The sequence below is a fragment of the Pteropus alecto genome, unplaced genomic scaffold, assembly GCF_000325575.1.
Source record: "Pteropus alecto unplaced genomic scaffold, ASM32557v1 scaffold39, whole genome shotgun sequence".
Taxonomy (NCBI): domain Eukaryota; kingdom Metazoa; phylum Chordata; class Mammalia; order Chiroptera; family Pteropodidae; genus Pteropus; species Pteropus alecto.
The window spans coordinates 9,783,252-9,806,934 of NW_006443568.1; the positions used below are offsets into that span (position 1 = coordinate 9,783,252).

Genomic DNA, 23,683 nt, shown 5'->3' on the forward strand with positions numbered 1-23,683 from the left:
AACTACAGTAGCAAAAAGACCCATCAGCTTGAACTTCAGAACCATTAGGAACAGCTGCTCAGCCCTAAGACGGGGGAAGTTGGAGAGGCCCAATGACCGAGCAAAGGATCAGCCAATATGGACCAAAGACTGCCCAAAAGTTGTTGGTAAAATCCCGAAATACAAGGACCTCCTTGCCCATAGAAGGGCTCAGTCAATAAAGTCAATAGGACAGAGGTGAAAACAGGCCAGAGAGATGAGAAGGCATTTGAGCAGAGTGGGGCCTCTGAAGTCCATCTCCATCTGCCCCATGCCATGGATTCACACTGCTACTAGGAAAATAGTTGGGATTTCTGACATTCAAAAAATGCCTTCATATTAGCACGCTGCGGGCGCCATCATGTCATGCCTTTGTCACAAAGACAAAAACTGAAGCTCAGAGTGTCCGGTGGAAAACATGAAGCATCTTCGGAAGACCTGCTCAGCCTGCCTGCTCTGCAAAGAAACTGGTGCCAAGAGCCCTTCTGAGACGAGAGTGCTTGACTGGCATGTGCTGGATGGTCCAGGAGGGTGCACTTTCTAAGCTGGATAAAAACTCAATTCAAGAGTCCCAGGATCCTTCCTGGTACACGAAGGTATAAACATTAAGAACGATTCTTGTGAAATTCCTAAGGAAATGCACAGCAGGCTGATTCGGCTTCCACCGTTGACAGGAAGCAGGAGACAGGTATAGTCAGGGAAAAATGACAGTTTGGGAATTAGTGTGATGACAATTAGCCAAGTTCTGCTCTGATTCTCTTTACAAAGAAAACTTCCCTTCTCTTTGCTCTTGGATGCCATGTTAGAAGAGAGACATTTCCATGGCAACCACATACACATTTAGTGATGTGTCACTAAATTTGTGTGTGCACAAAGGCACATTAGGAGACTTTTTGAATGTGGCAAGAGAAATAGATTTTCATAATTAAATGTTGCCCTCAAGTAGAGTTTACCATTTGCTGAAAGCTGGGGCTGCAGCAGGGGATGCTAACTCTGCCTCATCAGAATCGTGGCTCGACCCAAAAATCTCAGCCAACTTTAGATGAGGGCTGTCTCTTTGGGAGGCTGCTGTCCAGAAAGGGGCATAGACAGATGGGGGCATAGCGGGGGGCCAAGATGGCCTTGGCAGAGCCAGGGAAAACAGATCCATCTCTCGTTTGACCAGAGGCCAGGGAGGAAGAAAGCTACACGCATAAGAATCAGACATGACTCTCATCTTTCCCCAGGTTCTTAGCATCTCATGACCCCAACTCAATAATCTATTCTAACAAAAAGGACATAGGAAAAGATTAGCACCAATATCAGATAGCTCCCCCAAGAAGAGGAACACAATAAATAGGATGCTGAATCTGGAGCCAGAAGTCCCAGGTGTGTGTCCTAGTTCTGTCGCTTCCTAATCACGGAACTTTGAAAGCTTCTCTTTTTCTAAGCCTCAATCTGTAAACTGGGAATATGCTTCCTGATTACCAGATGCTCCAGGAGGCAGTGAATGTAGAAACCGCACTATTAAACTATAACGTTGTTAAACTATGACAGGGTAATTAGATAGGTAGATGAGCTGGAGGGAGAGAGACAAAGGGTTAACGAGGCCCCAAGACTTGCTCAGTAGAAAATGCACACAACAGGATATCGTAATTAAACATATATCTAAACTAAACAGACAGGTAAGGTACCTGGTGGCACCTGGTGCCTTCCTCACCGCCCCTACCCCATCCTGCACTCCCCACCAGTCAGTTAACTGATGACCATTATATGACCTTACCCGGGGGCTGCTCAACTGGTATGGGCAAAATTAGCTAACTGAGCATGCGCCTACCCTCCTGATAACCGAGACCTTTCTTTCTTTGTGTCCTGTTCCACCTCCTTCACTGTACACCTCCTTCCTATCTGAGGAAGGCATGGGGCCACTTGGAATTGGGTTATTGGGAGTCTATATAATTGTGGCCTCATTCAACAGTACATTTTTTAGAGAGCCGAAATCTATAAACATCAACAGCAACCTCTGCCTGTGGCGGCATTGGCTCTCTTTCGACTGTTTGGAATGGTCATTCAAAGAGGAACTTGGAACACAGTAAGATGAGAAATAAATGTCAACACCAGGAGCAGGGACCTCCATTCCGCTGTAGGAAGCCAAGTCATGGTTGGACATCAAACTTATCAAACTTGCAAGGAGGGCCCCACCCAGTGGTGGGGATCTCAAAGGGAGTTTGGGCCCCAATAATGCTAGTTAAGGCTGGGTGTACACCAGGGGGAACGCCCTCTGGGCAGTTCTTTGAGGAGGAGGGATGCCTCTCCTTGGTACACATGAGGATTTCAACAGGGACGCCTTTGAAATACCGTGTCATTTCCTTCTCCTTGTGATTCCCTTCCAGATGGGAAACCAGATGTGAATTTCCTGGGACTTGCCACTGTGATGCATCCTCAATAACTGGGATAGGTTGGTCCCCAAACTCCTAGAAAGAAGAGGCTCATTTTCTTCTGTAATATATGGTGGTTTCGATATACCCTAAAGGGCAAGGCAATTTGGCCTCTCAATGGATCCCTAGATTGTCACACTGGTCTACAATCAGATCTCTTTTATAGAAATCAAGGAAAGTGGTCAGAGGTCCCCTATGTGTAGGTTTTTATGTTTCTTAAGCAAAATCCTAGTGTTTTAAAGAATTGTAAGATTAAGATATCACCCTGGCTCTTCCTACTGACCCTCGGCCAACTCCTCTTCCTGCCCGTATCCCCTTGAAAAGGGAAAGGAAACCCCAGAGTCCCTTATTTCCCCTATCCCTGCCTCACCCAAGGACTATAATTCGCTACCACTATAGCCTAGGTCCCCATCCGGTCCCTCGGCCCCCAGTGGCCCTCTGCCCGTGTTATATCCCCTCCAGGTGGTGGTAGGACCACTGGAGCCACCAGGAAAGTCCAAATGCCTTTTTTTATGAGCAACCTACAGAAGATTCAAAAGAACTTGGGGGATTTTTCCATGGACTCCGACACTTATATCTCGGGGTTCAATAAACTAGTCCCGACTTTTGACCTATCCTGGAAAGACCTAATGGTCATTCTGAACCAGACTATCACTGAGACAGATGGGGTAAAATTGGGAATGCAGCAGTAGAATTTGGAGACAGGATGCATATAACCAATGCCAACTACCCAGTAGGTAACATAGCCATTCCCCTAGCTGACTCCAATTGGGACTATAACATCCCTCAGGGGAAACGGGCCCTGATCACCTTATTGTTTGCCTAACTGCTGGAATCAGGAGATGCTGGTCCAAGCAGGTTAACCACGAGTGAGCAATAATAAATCAGGAAGGTGACAAAAATCCCTCTGCTTTCTTTGTGAGACTAAGGAATGCTCTAATCAGACACACCAACCAAGAGTCAGAGGCTGGCCACTTAGTTTTACATAGCCAATTCATTACCTAGGCAGCACATCAGGCAAACATTAGGAGAAAACTTCAGAAATTAGCCTTAGGCCCAGACACCCCAATCACTAAGCCACTAAAGGTAGCAAACTCCGTCTGTTACAATAGAGACTAGGAAGAAGAGGAAAAAGAAGGAAAAATGTAAAAGCCTCAGGCCGGACCAGCTCCTAGTGGCCTTGTGGCTGCAACCACCACCTCAGGGTTGCCCTGTAGAAAATAAGGCAACTAAGGGAGCCTGCCACCACTGCCAGGAGGAAGGGCACTAGAAAAACAAAAGCCCGCTCCTCAGACCCTCTAAGATGGCCTGCCCTAGGCGGCATCAGAAGGGGGACTGCCTGCGGGTCAAAGGACTGGAGGGTCAGAATCCCTCCCAGCAACGGCCACCACCATTTGAGGAGGCCCGGGGTCCCAGGAGGCTCCCTCGTCCATAGTCAGCATCACACCAGCAGATCCCAGGGTGATCCTTGATGTGACAGGTATGACTATTAATTTTCTCATTGACGTGGGAGCTGCCTACTGTCTTGACTTCCTTCACAAGAAAGTTTTCCTCTAATTCCTGGTTAGTGATGAGGGTAAATGGCCAACCAACTCACCTAAGATTCACCCCTCTCCCCATCAAACACGACAATTAACTTGTACTGTCCTGCCTCAAGGTTTTAGAGAGAGTTCACACCAATTTGGCCAGGCTTTAGCAGAGGACCTACAGGACCTTAGCAAGACGATGCCAGGAGATATCTAAGGCCCTGGCTAGACTAAGTTCCTATAGCTCTGCTAAGGCTCAGAACTAACCTGCAGTCCACTCTAAAACTTAGTGCCTTTGAAACATTTTAATTAATTAATTAATTATTTTTCTGGTGACATTGGTTAACGAAATCTGTTAAGTTTCAGCTGTACATTTTAACAGTAAGGTATATACATATTTACACTGTGTTCACAGTTAGATTTCTTTCTGTCACCACATATTTGAACCCTTTTACACATCTACCTCCCTCCTCCCCCAACCCTCTGGTAACCATTAGTCTATTGTCCGTGTTCATGAGTCCCTCTTTGTCCTGTTCATTTGTTGCTTAGTGATATCATGTGATTTTCAACTTTTTCTGTCTGGCTTATTTAGCTTAGCATGATTATCTCGAGGTCCATCCATGTTGTCACAAATAGTAATATTTCATCTCTTCTTATGGCTGAGTAATATTCCATTGTATATATGTACCACAGCTTCTTTATCCAATCATCTATCATAGGACACTTCAGTTGCTTCCACGTCCTGGCCAGCATGAGTAATGCTGCTATGAACACCAGTGTGCAAATATCTTTTCGGATACGAGTTTTCAAGTCTTTGGGGTGAATACCCAGTAGAGGAATTACTGTTAGGTCAATTCTTAGTTTTTTGTGGAACCTCCATACTGTTTTCCATAGCGGCTGTACCAATTTGCAGTCCCACCAGCAGTGTATAAGGGTTCCTTTTTCTCTGCGTCCTCTCTAAGACTTTGAAATATTATATAGAAGGCCTTTCCTGCAAACAAACCTCATCTTTGACATGGAAAACTTTGAGTTAAAACAATATGTACTCAATCTAGGGCAGGTCCAAAAGGTCCTATATGAGTACAGAAATCAACTTTTACCAAAGTCAAACCTTACAGAGTTCCCACCTAACTTTCAATCTGGGGATAAAGTCCTGATCAAAACTTGGGGGCTAGCTCCCCAGGGGCTCAACTAACTCCCTTATGGAAGGGACCCTACAGTCTTGTACCCCTACAGCTATCAAGGTTCCTGAGGTCACCAGCTGGATATATCTTTCATGGGTCAAAGCAGCTACTTCTCAAACTGAAGAGGAAAACTCCGCCCTCCCAACCAACTACACCTGTGAGCCACTAGACACCCTCAAACTACTCTTCAAAAGAAACTCCAGGGCCCTTTCTACACCTCAGGATAAGTACTGTTAGCTACAGGAGTCGCTATCAGCTTTGAGATCTTATTAACTCGTATTTATTCTCTTGTGCTATCTAGAACCTCTGGTCCCCGGAAGAAGCTATTTCTGTCTCTAACACAGACAGATAATACCTGCTCGCCCTGATTAGTGCTATATTTTAGTCCTACAAGAACTGGACTAATACTTGACTCTTTATTAAGTCTTTCCTTCTCTCAAGCTCAATCTCGTCTCACCAGTTTAATTCAGGACTTAATAAAACCTGTTACACTTTGGCCAATAGTTCTGGGATTATTAAAACAACATAAAAAAGCTATATGAACAGGCACAATGGTTAGCTACACTGCTATAATAAGAGAAAGGCCTACAAACCACTGTCTAAAACGAGTTCCCAAACTTTACGTGGCTACTACCATTTCTTGGCCCTGCTTTTGTTCTCATCCTCCTCCTCCTCTTTGGGCCTTGTATTTTTAATCTTACAGTAAAATTTGTTTCTTCTGGCCTGGAAGCCATCGAGTTCCAGAGAGTCCTAACCTCCAGCTGCCAACCTATACCCCCTAGGGATTCTCCGGGACCCTTAGAGTCAGTTGGACAGGCCTTCCGATCACCTGGCCCCTCTCTTCTCTCCCTCTGGACAGAGAACAAGGGCAGGAACTCTGAACAACCACCGCCCCTCCTTATAGGAGGCAGTTACAGAGGATTGTCAGTGGCCCTAAACCCGAAAGATTTCAGAGTTCCTAGTCCTTGAAGGGAGAACAACAGAGTAGGTAGATATGAGCTGGAGGGAAAGGGACAATAAAGGGTTAACGAGGCCCCAAGACTGGCTCAGCAGAAGAATGTACACAACAGGATATCCTAGTTGAATGTGCATCCAAAATAGATGGACAGGCAAGGTATCAGGCGGTCCCTGGCGCCTTTCTCACGCCCCCTGCCCCGTGCTCCCCCCTCCCCTCCTCGTCGGTTAACTGCAGATGACTATCATATGACCTTACTCTGGGGACACTCAACTGACATGGGCAAAATTAGTTAATTGAACACCCGCCTACCCTCAAAATCCCCCAGGGCAAGCATATGACTTCCCACCTAGGGGCACACACTGCACATGCCCGTGCTAGGAGGTTCAGAGGGAGGAGCTGGGAACTCACGCCACTGGAGGTAGGAGGGACGGAAGGAAAAACAAAGAAATCTTATGGCCCATATAAACTCAGACCCCAGTTTCTCAGTGCACTTGATTTTTATCAAGCTGCCCACTTGGGCTTTCTCTCACATGTATTTTACTTTGCTTGCTTTACTTAATAAAATCACTTCTGTTTGCTACTTTTTCTCTGCTCTTTCTTCTCAGAGCATTGGACCTCCATGCAAAGCTTTCATGGGGGAACCAAGGACCGAGACCCAGACTCGCATAACACAGCCATCTAAGCCCCGGTAACAAAGCCACTCCAAGAAAAATCAGAAGAATTTGGACAGAAAAAGCCAAGACTACCTGGTTGCCCCAAGACAGGGGCTGCTTTGGCACCATACCCCTCAGGATTTCTTCTTAGCTGAGGAGCTTGTTTCCAGTCCCAGGCTGAGGCCAGGGAACAGGGTGGCTTCTGTGGCACAGAGCTCAGCCATTAGGAGAAAATTTGGGAGGGTGGCCAGGGTAAGAATGCCACTTACACATTCCTTAGATGGCAGTTTCAACAGTGACTCTGCCAAATGACCCTCCCTTTAATGGTCAGGGGCTTGGTTTCAAGAGACCACTCACATCGTCGTGGAGGGTTCTGGCCGCAAGCCGACAAGCACATGGTGGTATCTATTTGGCCGCTGCCTGCTGTGGTCGCTGGGAAAAGACAAAATGCGTCTTCACCACTCCACAATTTCTTCCTTTCCTCGACAGCAATGAAGATTAAACTATGCCTTCTCCCACCACATGTGGCCTGATGAAGGAGCTGGCCTGCGGATCTTCAGTGAGCAGTCAGGCTAGAGATGCGCACACCTCCTTTACAGAAAGGAGGTGGAGGGACGGCTCCTCGAGGTTCTGTTGGGACAAAGAGTAAGCTACAAGGCTGAGCTCACTTGGCATCAGGTCAGCAGAGTCACACACCGTGCACAGCCTGGCTTCTGGGCTCTTGGTCAGAAGCGAAAAAGCAGACAGCTCAGAGCACACAGCTCTTCTTAGCAGCAATCCGATGGTGAGTCCCGATATTCCAAATGAGAGAAACAGACTCTCTAATCCCTGATGCCAGCAAGGAAGGACAGCTGAGGGGTCTGTGGCTAGTGAAGTCAGTCCTCTGAAGCTGGAAGGGGGTGAATGGAGAAGAAACGAAGGGCAGGAGAGGCACTGGGCTGCAAACCTTCATGAGGCTGAGAGCTGCTCACCAGCTCCATGGGCAACGAGGGTGGCAGACCCAGTGGGTAAAAGGAAAAAGGAGAGTGGACGCAGCTCTCTTGGTCCTCTGCCACCTGACTCTGCCTTCTCTCCAAGTCTGCTTCTTCTTGAAAACACTGGTGCTCCTGAAGGCTCTGACCCTGTGCCTTTCAGTCCAGGCTCTCCTCAAATGGCTTTGTGCTCAAGCATTCAATCCGTGGCACATCATGTGATGACTTCTAAAACTGCACTTCCTGTGCCATCACCCCAACCAGGCCCAAACACCCACATTTCCAACTACCTAGATTTCACAAGCATATCATTTTTATGACGTCTAGAATTCAACTCTTTTCCTCCTTTCCAGATTTCTTACTGTCCCCACTTCCTAATGTCCCCATCTACCCCATTCCATACTTCACCCACACCACACCTATGACACCTCCCCAGACCCATCACAGAGTGCTCCTTGCTTTTTAGCAAACCCCTGGTACTCTCCACATTTGCCTGAAGTGTCATCTTTTTCCCCAAGCTCATATCAAATTGACATGACTCCCCAGCCCTTTGTTTACTCCTTTACTTAGGCACCTCCATGGCGTTACAACGGTGTGCACGTCCATCGCACCCCGACTAGATGTTGTGCTTGCTGAGGGCAGAAGCCTCATTTGTGCATTCTTGGCATCTAGGGCATTGCCCGGCACACGGTAAGAACAAGGTAAGTTCCCTGGAAAAGCTGAACTGGAATGAAATAGATAAGCAGCAGGTTGTTAATATTCCTCTCACTGCATATCAGTTCAACTACATTATTTCATAAAGTCTGGTTTGGACCTGTTTGACAACTAGATTTCCAACACAAATCAGCTCTGCAAATTCTGGCAGTCACATGAAGGCAGTTGCTAGAACAAAAATGATGGAGTTGGGATGGGGGGGTGATTAAACAGCAGCTAGAAGGAGGTAGGACTGAGGGTTGCGTTAAGACAAAATGAGCAGAGAGAAGGTCAGGGCCAGAAAAACCCCAGACCCTCTCCAACCTGGGAGAACTGGCAGAGATGGACCCTTGCAGAAATGCCTCAGCATTTAATTAAACATTTTAGACTTCACTGCACACGGGAAGGAAACCCACATCCCCCACGGAACCCTGACAAATGAGTCATTTCCAACCAATCTATCACTACAGCATCTGGGTACCTCAGGAAGATGAAAATAAGACCAATACATAAATGAAAACCAATATATAAACAATCGTCTCCCCACATAGGCCTCCAAGAAGCCGCAGCTACAGCCATCTGCCAAACTCCATCCTCGTCACTGCTTCCTGCAGCCAGAGGCCTCTGAGTAAGCATGCTTTAATATAAGATTTAACAACAGAAGGAAATTTCTTCTCTGAAGTCTGACTCTCCATTAATGCTCCTACACCCCTTGAAGCTGGAATGAAATAAGGTTGAGGTAGAATAGACTTGTTCTATATGCCACATCAGCCAAAAGAATTTGCTAGAAATAGTTGGAACAGATTGAAGAAAGATCACAACTTGGCACTGGTTGAGAATTCAAAGGTTTCTTGCATCGAAACAGCTCTCAAAGGGACCGTCACTAAGCTGTGGGGAGGACACACACTAATCTACAGTGTATTCTCACCTCCTGCAGCTTCTGCCAGAAGTGGCCTGGATAGATTTGATCTGATCAACCCAGGACAGTGATTCTCAGGGTAAGTCACATGCAGCACCTGGCAAGGCAGAGATGATATGAAATTGCAGACACTGCTGCCATGAGTCTGAACACCTAGGAGGAGATTCAGCTCTTCCACTTCTTCAACATGTCCTTTTTCCTGAGCATCTGTTATTTGATTTTAAGACTCAAGCGACAATGTGAAAAGGCTGCTGGTAGTTGGAAAGCGGCAGAGGCAGCCACAGGAGGGAGGGCCACGGCCTTTTGGGAAATCTACTTCTGGGCAAGCGACTATTTTCATTTCAGAAGTTTATGTCCCACCTGCTTCCCCAAAAAAGCTTTAGGTGGGACAGCAAATATTTATGCAGCTAACCAATGCTCCCCTCCCTCTGTACATCTGTATGTGGTGGGAAGTGATTCAGACACATGACAATGTTACACTAAAATTTTTTTTAAAGCCAGAGATTTATCTTTGCTGTTCCTTCAGCTCATGTAGCCTTCAGTGTATAACTGAGGTTCAATAGATAGTGATGTCATATTTTTTTCTTACTGGTTTAATAAATTCATGGCTGCTTTTGATTATGTTAATAGTATATATGCTCTTAACTCTGGAAAACTCAATTTTAATTGAGTCTTTTGCCCAACTCATTTTTTTCTTACCCGATCCTGGTCTAGGTTTTAATAAATACTTAAAATTCCCAATGTCTTCTATATGTGGGTAAATGGGCAATCTAGCCAGAAAGATTTGGCCATGTGAAGACAAAACTGTCATTGATTAGTTCTAAAGCATGCCTGCACGTTAGAACCAACTGGGAAGTTTTTAAAAATTCCAACGCTTAAGCTGTACCCCAAACCAATTAAATCAGATGCTCTGGAGGAGCAACTCAGGCGTCAGTATTTACTAAGGTCCCGTGGGGTTCCAGATTCCAATAAAGGTTAGACTCTCCATTCTAAAGATTCAAGATGAGTACCTACCAAGACTATGACAATTTCTACTTTATTCCATCCCAAAATGAAAACTTCCTGTAATTATCACCCATGAGCTTTCAGGTGATGTAATAGAAAGAACATCAACCTAAGAGTCAGGAGAGATGGTTTAAGTCAGTGCATCACCATTTAACTGCCAGAGCCTGGAGCTGGTCATGCCTTTTGCAAGGTCTTCGTTCTCTCGGTTATAATATGGAATTATAGTCCATGCTCTGCAGGCCACAGGCTGTCATGGGGGCCAGCTAAACCTTAAAGGGAAGCTAGGGCACTACTATGAATACCACACATATGAGGAGGTATTGACCTGATCCGTTTATGAGGGAGTGGGCATCAGCCCAGCACAGGCCCCACTCCCTCCAAAGCAGAGCCGTGGGGATTCTCCCTGGCCAGAGAGTCAGAAACCCTTTTTCTGACATGCAAGAAGACTTCGAATTCCATGGCTGACAAAATGGAATTCTGCTCCCACTGGTGCCAAGTTTCAGAGCACTTTACTCACAGCACAGAGAATCTTATTATGCTTTAATCTAATCCAGTGCCTAATCACAGGAAATGTCTACGTTGTTTGTCTCCATCAGCCCCATCTGGACTGACGCCACTCTGGTACCATTCTTGGCTACTCAAGAATCGATAATTAGACATAGACCTCCTAGCATGATTATAGGGAGGCTAGTACACAATGCTACCTTTGAGAGACATCAGTGTAAAGTCTTTACCCGTTACACAATATTATACACCCAGGAAGCCGTGTATCTGAAACTGCTAGAAGTCTCTAGACTAAGCTTCTGTTTTTCTGTCAAAACATGAGCCTGTCTCCATAGAGGGTTTCCTTATATGCTAAAGTAGCAAAATTGATTATATTTGATACGCTGTTCTCCAAAAGGTACAGTTCTGAAAGCAAGAAACTAACGTCTTCTTTTCCCATGATTCTTATAATTAAAAACCAAGACTACGCCAGAACTCTCTAAGATATGTGACAGATATGGAGAGTCGCTTCTGAGAAAGTTGGAAATGAGGAAGATTTGCTGATTCAGGTCAAGAACACAAGTACAGGAAAACAAAAAAGGTGTTGAAATGTCTTCCTAGGAGGTCAACATTTACTTGGCAAAGTTTAGGTTTAACCTCTGAAAAGCTCATTCCAGGAGTGAAAATAGGAGAGAAGGATCTTAAATAAGAGACTTACAACTTTTTTTCAACCCCCATTATGCACTAGTGAGACAAATGCAATTAAAGGTACCCTTTCCCATAATATATTATATTTATTTCATTTTGAACTTTCCCGAATGAGGGAAAATAAGAAACCAGATCTCACAGAGGCACCTTGGCAATCCTTCAGCCATGTATGTTCAGCTTCCTTCTAATCAGTAATTCAGCAATTTGGCCTACACAAAACAGCTCTTTTTTTTTTTTTTTTTTAATGTAGAGATTTACAGACCAAGTTTTAAAAAGTAGTCATTAGACTTAAGGCAAGGAGCCAGAGAAAATATTAGACGCGTTATGAAATCCGAAGAGGAAAGTCACACTAATGGAGGCTACTGGAACATCACAAATACCAACAAACATTTCTTCTAACACCTAAAAGCAGATGAGCAAAAATTGCGCAAATAATTTAAGATGGCATAAACCAGAAATTAGGAGCCTTTTTGAGAACTGTTGTCTCTATTCAGGGTATGGTTTCAACACAAGATTATTCATGCATCCAATACCAATTGCCAAGAATGAATAAGAATCTTTAAATATATAAACTATACTAAAATATGTACATTAGAGTTCATGTACTTGATTCAGGAGTCTTTAGAGACCTACTCAAAATCTGCTTATTTGTACTTTATGTATAATGCTAACAAGCTAGATTAAATGGTTTCCTAGCCAACTGCAGGTTAGAAAATAGCAAAATTGGAAAATTAGAGAAAAAAAGCAGCCAGAGGCAGGTATCCTGACAGCTAAATGCAGTCACAGCCGACGGCCTAACAGATAGGGGAAGAAAAACTGCCTAAAAGCAGACAAATCTAAAATCTCAAAAAATGTTTGTCATCTACTGTTAAAAATGATTAGATACATGTAGGAAAATGTGAGCCATAACCAGGAGATAAATGGTCAACAAGGACAGACCCAATGATGACAAAGATGTTGAAAATAGCAAACAAAGACCTTTTGAAAAACTATTATAAATACACCTTAGGGTTTAATGGAAAATATAGAAACAATGAGTGAACAGAGAGGGAATATTGGAGGGCAAAAAGCAATTTAAAAAAGTACACATTAAGTACACATCTAGAAGTAAAAAAATACCTGAAGTAAAAAATTCACTGGTGGGCTTACTGACAGATTGAACAATACAGAAGAAAAGTTCAACAAACTTGAAGATGGGTTAATGTAAATTATCCACACCAAAGCAAGGAAAAAGAAAGACTGAAAAGAAAATAAACAGAGACTCAGTAATCTCTAGGAAAATATCAGGCAATCTAACTTATATATAACTGGAGTTATAAAAGAAAAGGAGATAGATTGTGGTAAAAAAAAATTTTTAAATATGGGCAAAATCTTTCCAAACTTGATGAAAAAAAGATATCAACACAAGAAGCCCAACAAACCCAAAGAAGGATAAATGATGATATCCACACCTAGGCACAGCATAGTCAAATTACTGAAAGCTAAATATAAAGAGAAAATCTTAACGGCATCCAGAGGAAGGAGAAAAACATTATATGCAAGGGAATATACTCTAACCTCTCATCAGAAACAATGCAAGTTACAAGACAATGGGTCTTTAATGTAAAAAAGAAAAAAGTAAACTTAAAATTCTATCCACAGCAAAAATACTCTTTTAAAATGAAGTCAAAATATAGAGACATTTTCAGATAAACAAAGCTGCAATTTGTTACCAGCAGACCTGCACTACAAGAAATGTTTTTCAAGCTGAAAGGAAAATGATACTACACAGAAACTTCAGACATATAACGAGGAATGAAGAACACTATAAATGATTTACCCACTACAAATGGGTAAATAATAAGACTCTAATTTATTAATTTCTTTAAGAAAATGGACTGTTTACAGCAAAAATAATACCAATGTATTATCAGGGTTATAACACATGTAGAAGCAAAATATATGACAAAACAGAATGAAGACTAGAAAAGGGTAAGTGGACACAGGCAGATTGTCAGACCAGATTAAAAAAGTTAGAAAGAGTAAATGAAGCCCAAAATAAGAAGAAAGGAAATAGTGAAAATCAATAAAATTTAAAAATGGATATCAAAAAAAGATTAAAAGTTGGTTCTTAGAAAAGATCAGTGAAATTGATAAACTACTAAATAAACTATTTTGAAGAATGACACAGAGAAACCAATTACCAATATCAGGAATGAAAGAGAGAACACCACTATAGATCCTACAAATGGGAAATGAGAATTGTAAAAACAATGTTAATCCAATAAATTCCACAACTTGGATGAAATAATGAAAGTAAAATTGATGAAACCAACACAAGAAATAGAAATTCTGAATAGCCTTATGTCTGTTAAAGTAATTGAATTAATAATTTAAAACTACACACACACACACACACACACACACACACACACACACACCCCAATCTCTAGGCCTAGGTGGCTTTAGTGGTGAATTCTATCAAACATTTAAGAGATAATATAGTGTTCCACAAACTTTTTCAGGAATAGAACACTTTTCAGTTTACTTTATGAGGCCAACATAATGCTATACCCAAAATCAAATGCTTTACAAGAAAACTATAGACCAAAATCCTTCATAAACACAGATGCAAAAATTCTTAATGAAATGTTAGAAAATCAAATGCATGTTTGGTTTAACCGTCTTTTAAAACCAATATGATTTACCATATTAACAGAATTAAAGAGGAAAATCCTATGATGATTTCCCGTATCTCCACAGATGCAGGAAAAAAAGTTTTTGACAAAATTCCATTCCATTCCTAATAAAAACTCTCAGCAAACTAGAAGTAGAGGGGGCTTCCTCAACCTAATAAAAGGCATCTACCAAAACTGACCCCTAACATCATACTTAATGGTGAAAAAAAATGCTTTTCCCTTGGTGTTAAGAACAAGGCAAAGATGTCAGTTCTCACTACTCCTAATTAACATTGAACCAGGAGACCTAGCCAGAGCAACAAAGTGAAAAAAAGAAATAAAAGGCATAACCATAGGAAAGGAAGTAAAACTGTCTTGACTCAGAGACGTGATTATATGCACAAAAGATCCTTAAAAATTAATAAATTAATTCAATAAAGTCACATGACACAAGTCAAGATACAAAAAAATCTATTGTATTTCTAGGTACTAGCAACAAACAATTGAAAAATAACAATTTAAAGAATACTATTTACGATAGCACAAAAATATAAAATATTGAGAGATATAGTTAATAAAAACTATTCAAGCTCTCTACATTAAAAACTACAAAACATTTTTCAGAGAAGTTAAAGAAAATCTAAATAAATGGAAAGAGATAACACATTCATGGATCAAAGACCCAATATTGTTTAGGTATCAATTATCCCCAATTTGATTTGTACATTAAAGGAAAATCCAATCAAAATCCCAGCAGGATTTTTTATAGAAACTGATAAGCTTTTTCTCAAATATTTGCAGAAATGCAAAGGACCTATGATAGCCAAATCCATTTTGATAAAGAAATTCAAAGATGGAGGAATCACACAACTTGTTTTTAAGGCTCACAGCATCAAGAAAGTGTAAATTGGCATAAAGATAAATCAATAGAACAGAAGAGTGCAGAAACACAACCACATATATATGGTCCATATATTTAACATGGTATCAAAGCAATCCAATGAGGAAAAGAAATTTTTCAACGAAGAGTGCTAAGCAACTGGACATCTAAATGGAAAATAAGGAGACTCAAACCCCTATCACACTGCATACAAAAATTAATTTGAAGTAGATGAGAGACCTAAATGTAAAAACTAAAATGATCAAGTGTCTGGAATTAAAAAGACACTATATTCATGACCTTGGTGTAGGCAAAGATTTTTTTTTTAAGTACACATAGAAACCAATAGCCATAAAAGAAAATGTTGATACATTGAACTTCATCAAAATTTAAAACCTCTGCTCTCTGAATGACATCATTAAGAAAATGAAAAGACAAACCATAGGATGGGAGCATATACATACATACATATACACATATACATGTATATCTGATAAAGAACTTAAATCCAAAACATATAAAGAATTTCTAGAATTCAATAAACGATAAACTCCCCAGTTTTAACAACAAAAAAAAAATGGCAAAAGATTTTAACAGACATATAAAAGAAAGACACAGAAATGGCAAATAAACAAATGAAAAGATATTCAATATCAATCGTTAACAGGGAAACAAAACCAAAATAAAACATTGCTAAACATCACATAGAATGGCTAAACTTAAATAGGTGGACAATAGCAAGTGCTGATGAAGATGTAGAACCCTCACACATTTCTAGTCTAACTACTTGGAAAAAGGGTTTCCAATTTCTTATAAAGTTAAACGTGTATCTACTCTATGAGCCAGCAATTCTACCCCTACATATTTACACAAAAGAAAGGCAGACATGTCTACACAAAGACTTGTACATAAAATGTTCATAATAAATTTATTCATAATAACCAAATATTGGAAACAACCAAGAAGTTCAACAACAGGTGAATGGATAAACATATTGTGGTATGTTCATTCAACAGAATACATCTCGATGATAAAAAGGAATGAAGTATTGATACACGCCACATGTATGAAAGAAGCTGTGCACAAAAAGGCATATATCATATATCATTTATTTTGGAGTTCTAGAACAAGTAAAACTAATCTCTGGTGACAAATCAAAACAGGGGTTGGGGGTGGATGATGGAGGATTGACTGGGAAGGAACAGAGGGGACTTTCTGAGGGGATGGAAATGTTCCATATCTTGATAGGGGAGTTGTTTATATGGTTTTCTGCATTTGTTAAAACTTAGCAAACTATATATTTAAGATTTGTGCATTTCTGATATCAAACTATACTACAAGTCTACAGTAATCAAAACAACATGGTACTGGCACAAAAACAGATACATTGATCAATGGAACAAAACAGAGAGCCCAGAAATAAATCCACATGTATACACTCACTTAATACATGACAAAGGAGGCAAGAATATACAATGGGGGTAAAGACAGCCTCTTCGATAAAGGGTGTTGGGAAAATTGGACAGATACACGCAAAAAAAAAAAAAAAAGAAATTGGACCATTTTCTTACACCACATACAAGAATAAACTCAAAATGGATTAAAGACTTAAATCTAAGACCCGAAACCATAAAACTTCTAGAAGGAACAGTAATTTCTTTTTGGCTACATCTTCTTGGGTAAGGGAAACAAACGAAAAAATGAATAAATAGGACTAAATCAAACTGAAAAGTTTTTGTATAGCAAAGGAAACCATCGACAAAACAAAAAGACAACTGACTGATTGGGAGAAGATATTCGCTAATGATACATCTGATAAGAGGTTAACATCCAAAATATATAAAGAACTCATACAACTCAACAACAAAAAAACAAAAAATCCAATTAAAAAATGGGCAGAAGACCTGAACAGATATTTCTCTAAAGAGGAAGTACAAATGGCCAATAGACATATGAAAAGATGCTCAAGGTCACTAATTATCAGAGAAATGCAAATTAAAACCACAGTGAGATATCAACTGACACCTGTCAAAATGGCTATCATTGATAAATCAAAGAATGACAAGTGTTGCGAGGATGCAGAGAAAAGGGAACCCTCACACATTGTTGGTGGGGTTGCAAATTGGTACAGTCGCTATGGAAAACAGTCTGGAGAGTTCTCAAAACATTAAAAATAGATATACCTTTTGACCCAGCAATTACACTTCTTTTTTTGTAAATTTGTAAAGATCTATGCACCTCGATATTCATGGCAGCACAATTTACAATAGCCAAGATATGGAAGCAACCTAAATGCTCATCAATGGACAATTGGAAAAAGAAGTTATGGTTCACGTATACAATGTAGTATTACTCAGTCATTAAAAAAATGAAATCCTACCATTTGTAATGATATGGATGGACCTAGAGGTTATTATGCTGAGTGAAATAAGTCAGTCAGAGAAAGATAAATACTATATGATTTTACTTATATGCGGAATCTAAAGAACAAAAAGAACAAACTAATGAAAAACAGACTCACAAATAAGAGGACAATCTGGTGATGGATGGGGGGGTTGGGGGACTGAGAGGGTTAAAGAAGTACAAATTAGTAGTTGATGGTCACGGGGCTGGGGAGCATGGCATAGGGAATGCAGTCAGCAGTAATGTAATGGTTAGGTAGAGAGCCGGAGGAGAGAAAGAGCAGACAGGGGGATTGTTTTATAAAATATATAAATGTCTAATCAATGTACTGTATACCTGAAACTAATAAAATAAAAGATTTGTGAATTTTACTAAATGTAAATTATACTTAAATAAATAGATGGTACCTGCATCACAGGGCTGTCATAAAAAAATGAGACAAGAACACAAGGGACAGGGCTTGAGAGGCCAGCAGTCTAACCTATACACCTCATCAGGCCCTACAGAACACTGCTGTATAGCACAGTGGATTTTGTGGTGACCGCCAGCCGCGGCAGAGGTGGAAGGGAGAAAAATCTTCCGTTATTCAGCTGCTGAAAATGGTTGCTGGTTAGTGAAAACTGCCTAGAAGGTGCCTGCGGAGCAGCTGACTCCCAGAGCATGCCAGATAAAAGCCTAACTACTGCTTATCTCTTAAGGCAGAAAATAATCAGTATGCCGAAGTTTCTTCTGTAAAAGTTATCACTAATGGTATTGCACTAAAACAGATGGACAACTGCCCTGGTCTTTGATTAATGAAAATTCAGAGTTAAGAGACATACTCAGACTTCTTTGCAGTAAGAGCTGTTCTGACTGCAGAGTTTGGGGAGCTCTCAACCCAAACCTTAGAGAACAGCTTTCTCAGAGGAGGAAATACCTACAACTGGACCACCACAGCCTGTCGCTATGGTCTCCGTGGCTTCTGTTCTCTTTGGGGACAGAGACACCAGGTTTGGCTCACAGTGATCTCTGCATTTAAGAGAGTCAAAACTATTCCACTTCGGCTATTAATTAGTCCCAGAGCCAAGTGGGGATGAAGGAGAAAAGGGGAGAGACTTAGGTCCTTGAGTCCTCAGAATTCTTTGGGGAGTCTCAAATTTGTTTCTTACTATCATCTGCCATGAGAATACAGAGCTAAGAAAATCCATTGTTTCTTTTCTCCAAATCATGCAAACACTTGTGCATAAGGCCTTGGCCCCAGGGTAATGGGAAATCAAGAGCCAGGGTTTATTGCTTGAACGAGCCTGGTTTTTTCGGACTGCAGGTGCACAGAACTGGAATAATAATAATCCTTCGTTCATAGCACTCACTCCAGCTCCGTGAATTGCCCCTCTTTTAAAGAAATGTAATAAATGCCCATGAATTCACCTGAAGCAACTACTCTCCTAAACAGTGTCCATCATTCCTTCGCTAAGGTTTTCCCGACCTGGCCTAGGAAAGCAAGGCAAGGAAGGAATTTCCTGAAGCTTCCACCACCTCTCTTAGCGCAGACCTGACTTAGGATGCAGAGGCAGGCACCTTTTCCATGCAAGAGGTGGTACCACAAGGCTGGGCACCCACCTAGATTACCAAACAGCTCCCCTGCACAGGGCTTTCCAATCTGCAAGCCTGATTTATTTATTTTTTTCAATAAAAGAAAAGATGTAAGTCCCTTCGAGCAAAGTATGCTTGATATATATCACAATATTTATTTTTGGTGGAGTAATGGATCAGTCTTTGGGGAAAGCTAGAGAAAAGGCATTTCTTGAGCTTGGATGTAAATCAGTCACTCTGAAAACCACAGGGGAATCTATATTCTTACCCGCCTGCTAACTACACTGTGAAATAAGCTGACTTTTCAAAGTCATTGTACTAGTTGTTTCTAGACCTAATACTAAAGCGGAGTTAGGAATGTGAGGCCTGAGAATTAATTACTCCTCGAATGCCTGCACCTAATTCCCCAAAATGAGGGTGCAACTCAAAACGAAAGTAGAGGTCCACCCAAGCTGCAGGTGCTAAGTTGTACACCTAGCGGAGACAAGTTCTAAGCTTTCCCTGCAGTACTCAGTTCTAAGGAAGAAGGATGAAATGTGTGGCTGAGCTTAGGATGTAAGGGTCTCCCAAAGGACCTGTCCAGTTATTATAGACAAGTCTTCCTATTTATGTTAAATGTATCATAAAGCAGGACAAGAGTGAAACTGAAGAACAGAAGGGGGAAAAATTATTCAACAGATTTGCAACTTAAACAGAGCTCTTCAAAGGAAAGCTATTTAAATCCGAGGTGTTCCTAATATTAATTATCCTGAACATCTTACAGGCTCAGATTCACATGCTACAAAGAACATAAAGCCTTTTAATTTCCCTACCTGTCCTTGGCACTAGAGGCAATAAATCAGATACACAGAGAAACCACACATGACTAACGTACCAGCCCATGATGGGGAGCAAAGATCATTTGCCAAGATGACTTATCCAGACATAGTCACATATCATAACCAGCAATACCCTGGAGGCTTAATGCAGCAGGCATGGAAGGCACAAACCAGGGCTCTCCCTGCCAAGTTGCAAGCACTCCAGGGCGACTCAGGCATCCCCCGGATGCCTGCTCTCCAGGCATGAAAGATTTTACTCATGGCTGCCCTCTCCCTACTTGCTTCAAGTTAGACTTGCACTTGGAAAGTTACTGCAACTTTTAAAAGGCTTCTTAGGTCACGGAGCTGCTAAACCCCGAAACCTTGCTGTGGCCCCCTACTCTGAGACTCAGAATTCCAAGTACCCTTAGGAGCAGGCCCAGCCTCTACCACTAGCAACCTTAACTGCTAGTTTATAGATCTTTACTGTAGCCGTTCCTTCAACTATCTGAGCTCCAACCAGGTGTCAGACCCTAGTCTAGGAGCTTGAGCAGATCCATAAACAAAACAGTAAACAGGTGAGGGAATGACGAGAGTCCCCTAAATGCAAGTTTCTTCATTTTATCATGAAAACTGAGGCTCAGTGATAATTAGGAGTTTTCCCCTGAGGTCGGACTTGATGGTGTGGCTAGGACTTGAACCAGGTTAGGCTCCTAGGGGACTGCGACATACTGTGGTGTGTAAGGGCACTGGGTGAAGGGGAGGGAGATGGGGGTGAATTTAACCCACGTTTTTCGTATGGGCTAGGGGCAGCCCACTCCAGTACTATGTTCTCACTGTCTCCAGGTTGCCCCATTCCCTTAAACAAAAGCCCCCTTCACTGGGACAACTGTGGTTCCCCAGATCAGCAAGCAGTCATCACTAGTAGGACCCAGGAGAGTTTGAATCCTTTTATTGAGATGTAACCTTGACAAGAAATATATTCCCAACTTTCGTCATGAGAGAGAAAAGTCTGTCGAACTTGAATCCATAAGAAACCCACTTATGTCCAAGGTCTCTATAATAATTTTAACAATAATTTCCAATGTTGTCAGATCCGAAAAGCTGCTAGCAAGCCGTTTTACATTCCTGCCAACCCCCTTACTCTTCGTGATCCCAAACTAAGGATCTGTCACTGTTCGATCCCATTTCTACGGTTCATTATGGGTGTTAGAGTTAACTTTAATCAACTCTATGAATGTGCATTCTTGACTAGGTGCTAAGGTTACAACAATGAACACCATCACCATCAACGACGAGAACACACCATTGACCCTGACTTCATGGAAACAGAGCTGGGAAAAGCCCAGTTGCTAAGGAGTCCCTGAGCAGACTAGCCTCCTTAGAGGCCAGATCTGAAAGCAGGAGTGTATGTGACCAGCCTATTCTCCCCTCCCTCGTCCCTTTTTACAGAAAGAAAAATGAGGTCCAGGAGAGAGAGGAGGAAGCTTACCCAATGTCAGAGTTGACAGTTGATCTCAACTGTCAAACCCATGTTCTCTGGGTCTACGCTTTCCACCACATTTCCTCCTCTAAGTTTCCAAAATTGCAGAGTGAGGAGAAATAGTTGGTTCCAGTGACAGAGTGTTTCCTGTTGCATGGACACCCAGAACATGCAGCTCCAACCCATCCTATCAGCAGAGATCTCGTGCCCATGTCCGTCTCTCAAACTAGAATGGGTATAAATATACTTCGTTGATCTAGAGCCTAGGTGTCCAGTCTTCACTCTCATCTAATACCCTCTCTGATTCTCTCTTGATGTTTACTTTCACTTTAAAAACCTCATCTTATAAGAACAGAGCCCTTTTTATCTGATGCTAGCTAGCTCTCCCTCTGCTCCTGGGGTCTAATCAATCCATGTCTGGGAATAAACAAGCCAGAGAGGAAAGCAACAGCCCCTTTTATGAAAACAGGCTCCTTTCTAAAATGATCTACCCCTGGGCATGGCACAGATAGAAATTTAAATGAGAGGAAAATAAAGACGTTCTCCAGCAATGGTTATATGCATCCTACGTCAGGTGGGGCACCAGGGAAGGTAACTCTGGGTTAACAGCTAAACCAAAAACTCTGCCTCACATTATTCAGATTGTCTGGGAGGGTGGTGGTGGGGTCGTCCAAACTCAAGATGCCTGACAAAACATAATAGAGTATACAATCCAGCCCCTTCCATTCGGAGGAGCTTAAGGTCTTCAAGATAGTAAGAGGGTTTGTTGAACATCAACTTCAGGTATAAGCAAGCAGGCCTCCAGCTACTACTGGGGCACACAGAGATGCCAGATAGAGCCAGACATCTGGCAACGAACACTGACGTCTGTCCATCATGTTATTTTACACCCACCTGCAAAGCCGAGTCTCCACACCTCCCACGACCCTCAAGCTGCTGCAGCAAGTCATACCCACAGCCTCTGTCGGCAAGGGAATCTATCTTTGTACAAAGGAGCAGAACCAAGTCCCCACTAGGCAGGCCACCAGGACTCCCAACGCCAGGCTTTCTGAAATAGGTCACATATCAAGACACAAATGCAGAAAGCACCTCTTCTAAAGAGGACAGTAGTTATTTCTTAATCTTTCGGGGATCCTTCTGAAAAATCTATGGCAGCTCTGGACACCCCATGAAAAACTGCGTCCATGCAGTTTTTATGTAATAAGTAACTGGGGGTGACTGCTCTCTGGGAAGTCCTGAAAGGGTAGAAAGAGTAGAAAGGTGGCTCTGAGCAAGGGTGCTGTGGGTGGTTCAGGTGAGTATTCAACAAATTTCTTCACCAAAATGATGCCCCTTTCTTAGCTACTTCAAGTTCCAGCCTTTAATTAACCTTTGAGATTTTGACAAGAATTTGGAAATTGAGAGCACGCACATACACACCAAACAAGGACTCATCTTTGTGGCGTCCTGTCTTGATGTCACAAAATGTCCAGTGATTGCTAGTTAAGATAGAGTCTCCAAACCGGGCTTACTTAGCTTAGAAGGGCTGAATAACAGCAGAGATAAGAAGTGGGGGAGAGGTGGGCATTGGGAGGGAAGACAGTCCCAACAAGGACAGAGGTAAGCTAAGCTCTCCACTGGCTCTGAGTAGGTCTTGGCAGGGCAGGTCCTGACCCTCACTGCCTGCTCCCCCTGGAAATCATGGAAAACCTCCTGGTTCCCTTGCAGCAAACCAAAAGTTGAGACAGAAGCAGCCCTTTACTCCTGGGTTCAGGTGAGAGGGGAGCATTTTCTTCTTTCTAGGGAGGAGACCCTGGCCCACTGCTTGCCCACAGCCCCCTCGTGGCTTGGGGGTGTCATTGCAGCCCCTCTGCATTACTGGGCAAAAACCTAAGGCAGGCAGCTCTAACAATTGCAGAACAGAATATTTAGGTACCAGCAGCAGCTTGGCAACAGTCCTCAAGCCATGGTGAGGCTATGGTTGCTTTTGGTTTCTTAAACTAAGATCCTGGCTCAAAGTGATCCTTCTAAACCCCTCCTTGATACAATCCTACAGGGAACAAGTCCAAGACCTGCTTCATTAAGCCAATAGCCTCAGCTTCTCTAACATTACCACCGCCTGATTGATTTCTTCCTGCATCACATGCAATTATGTACAACTGTTCCAAAGCTCAATAGAAACGGCAAGAATGCACAACATCCTCTGGTCTGTAGGTTGCTGGTTAGATTATAAGAGACTTGCAGGACACCAAATCCCCACCACCCCAATCCTGAAATTTTCAGGTAGCAAATCCTACAGAAGTTTGGGGGAAGTCAGGACTTAAGGCCCTTGGCTGTGTGCAAGCAGAGCACAAAACTCTTACTAGCGAGTCCACAA

The 23,683-nt window shown here is 42.2% G+C and overlaps 1 protein-coding gene across 1 annotated transcript in view; it reads right to left on the minus strand.

Moving 5' to 3' along the window:
- The window catches only part of MAN1C1 (mannosidase alpha class 1C member 1), a 130,022-nt gene that overhangs the window by 105,302 nt on the left and 1,037 nt on the right, over positions 1-23,683 (minus strand). The gene's annotated exons all lie outside the window — the stretch shown is intronic.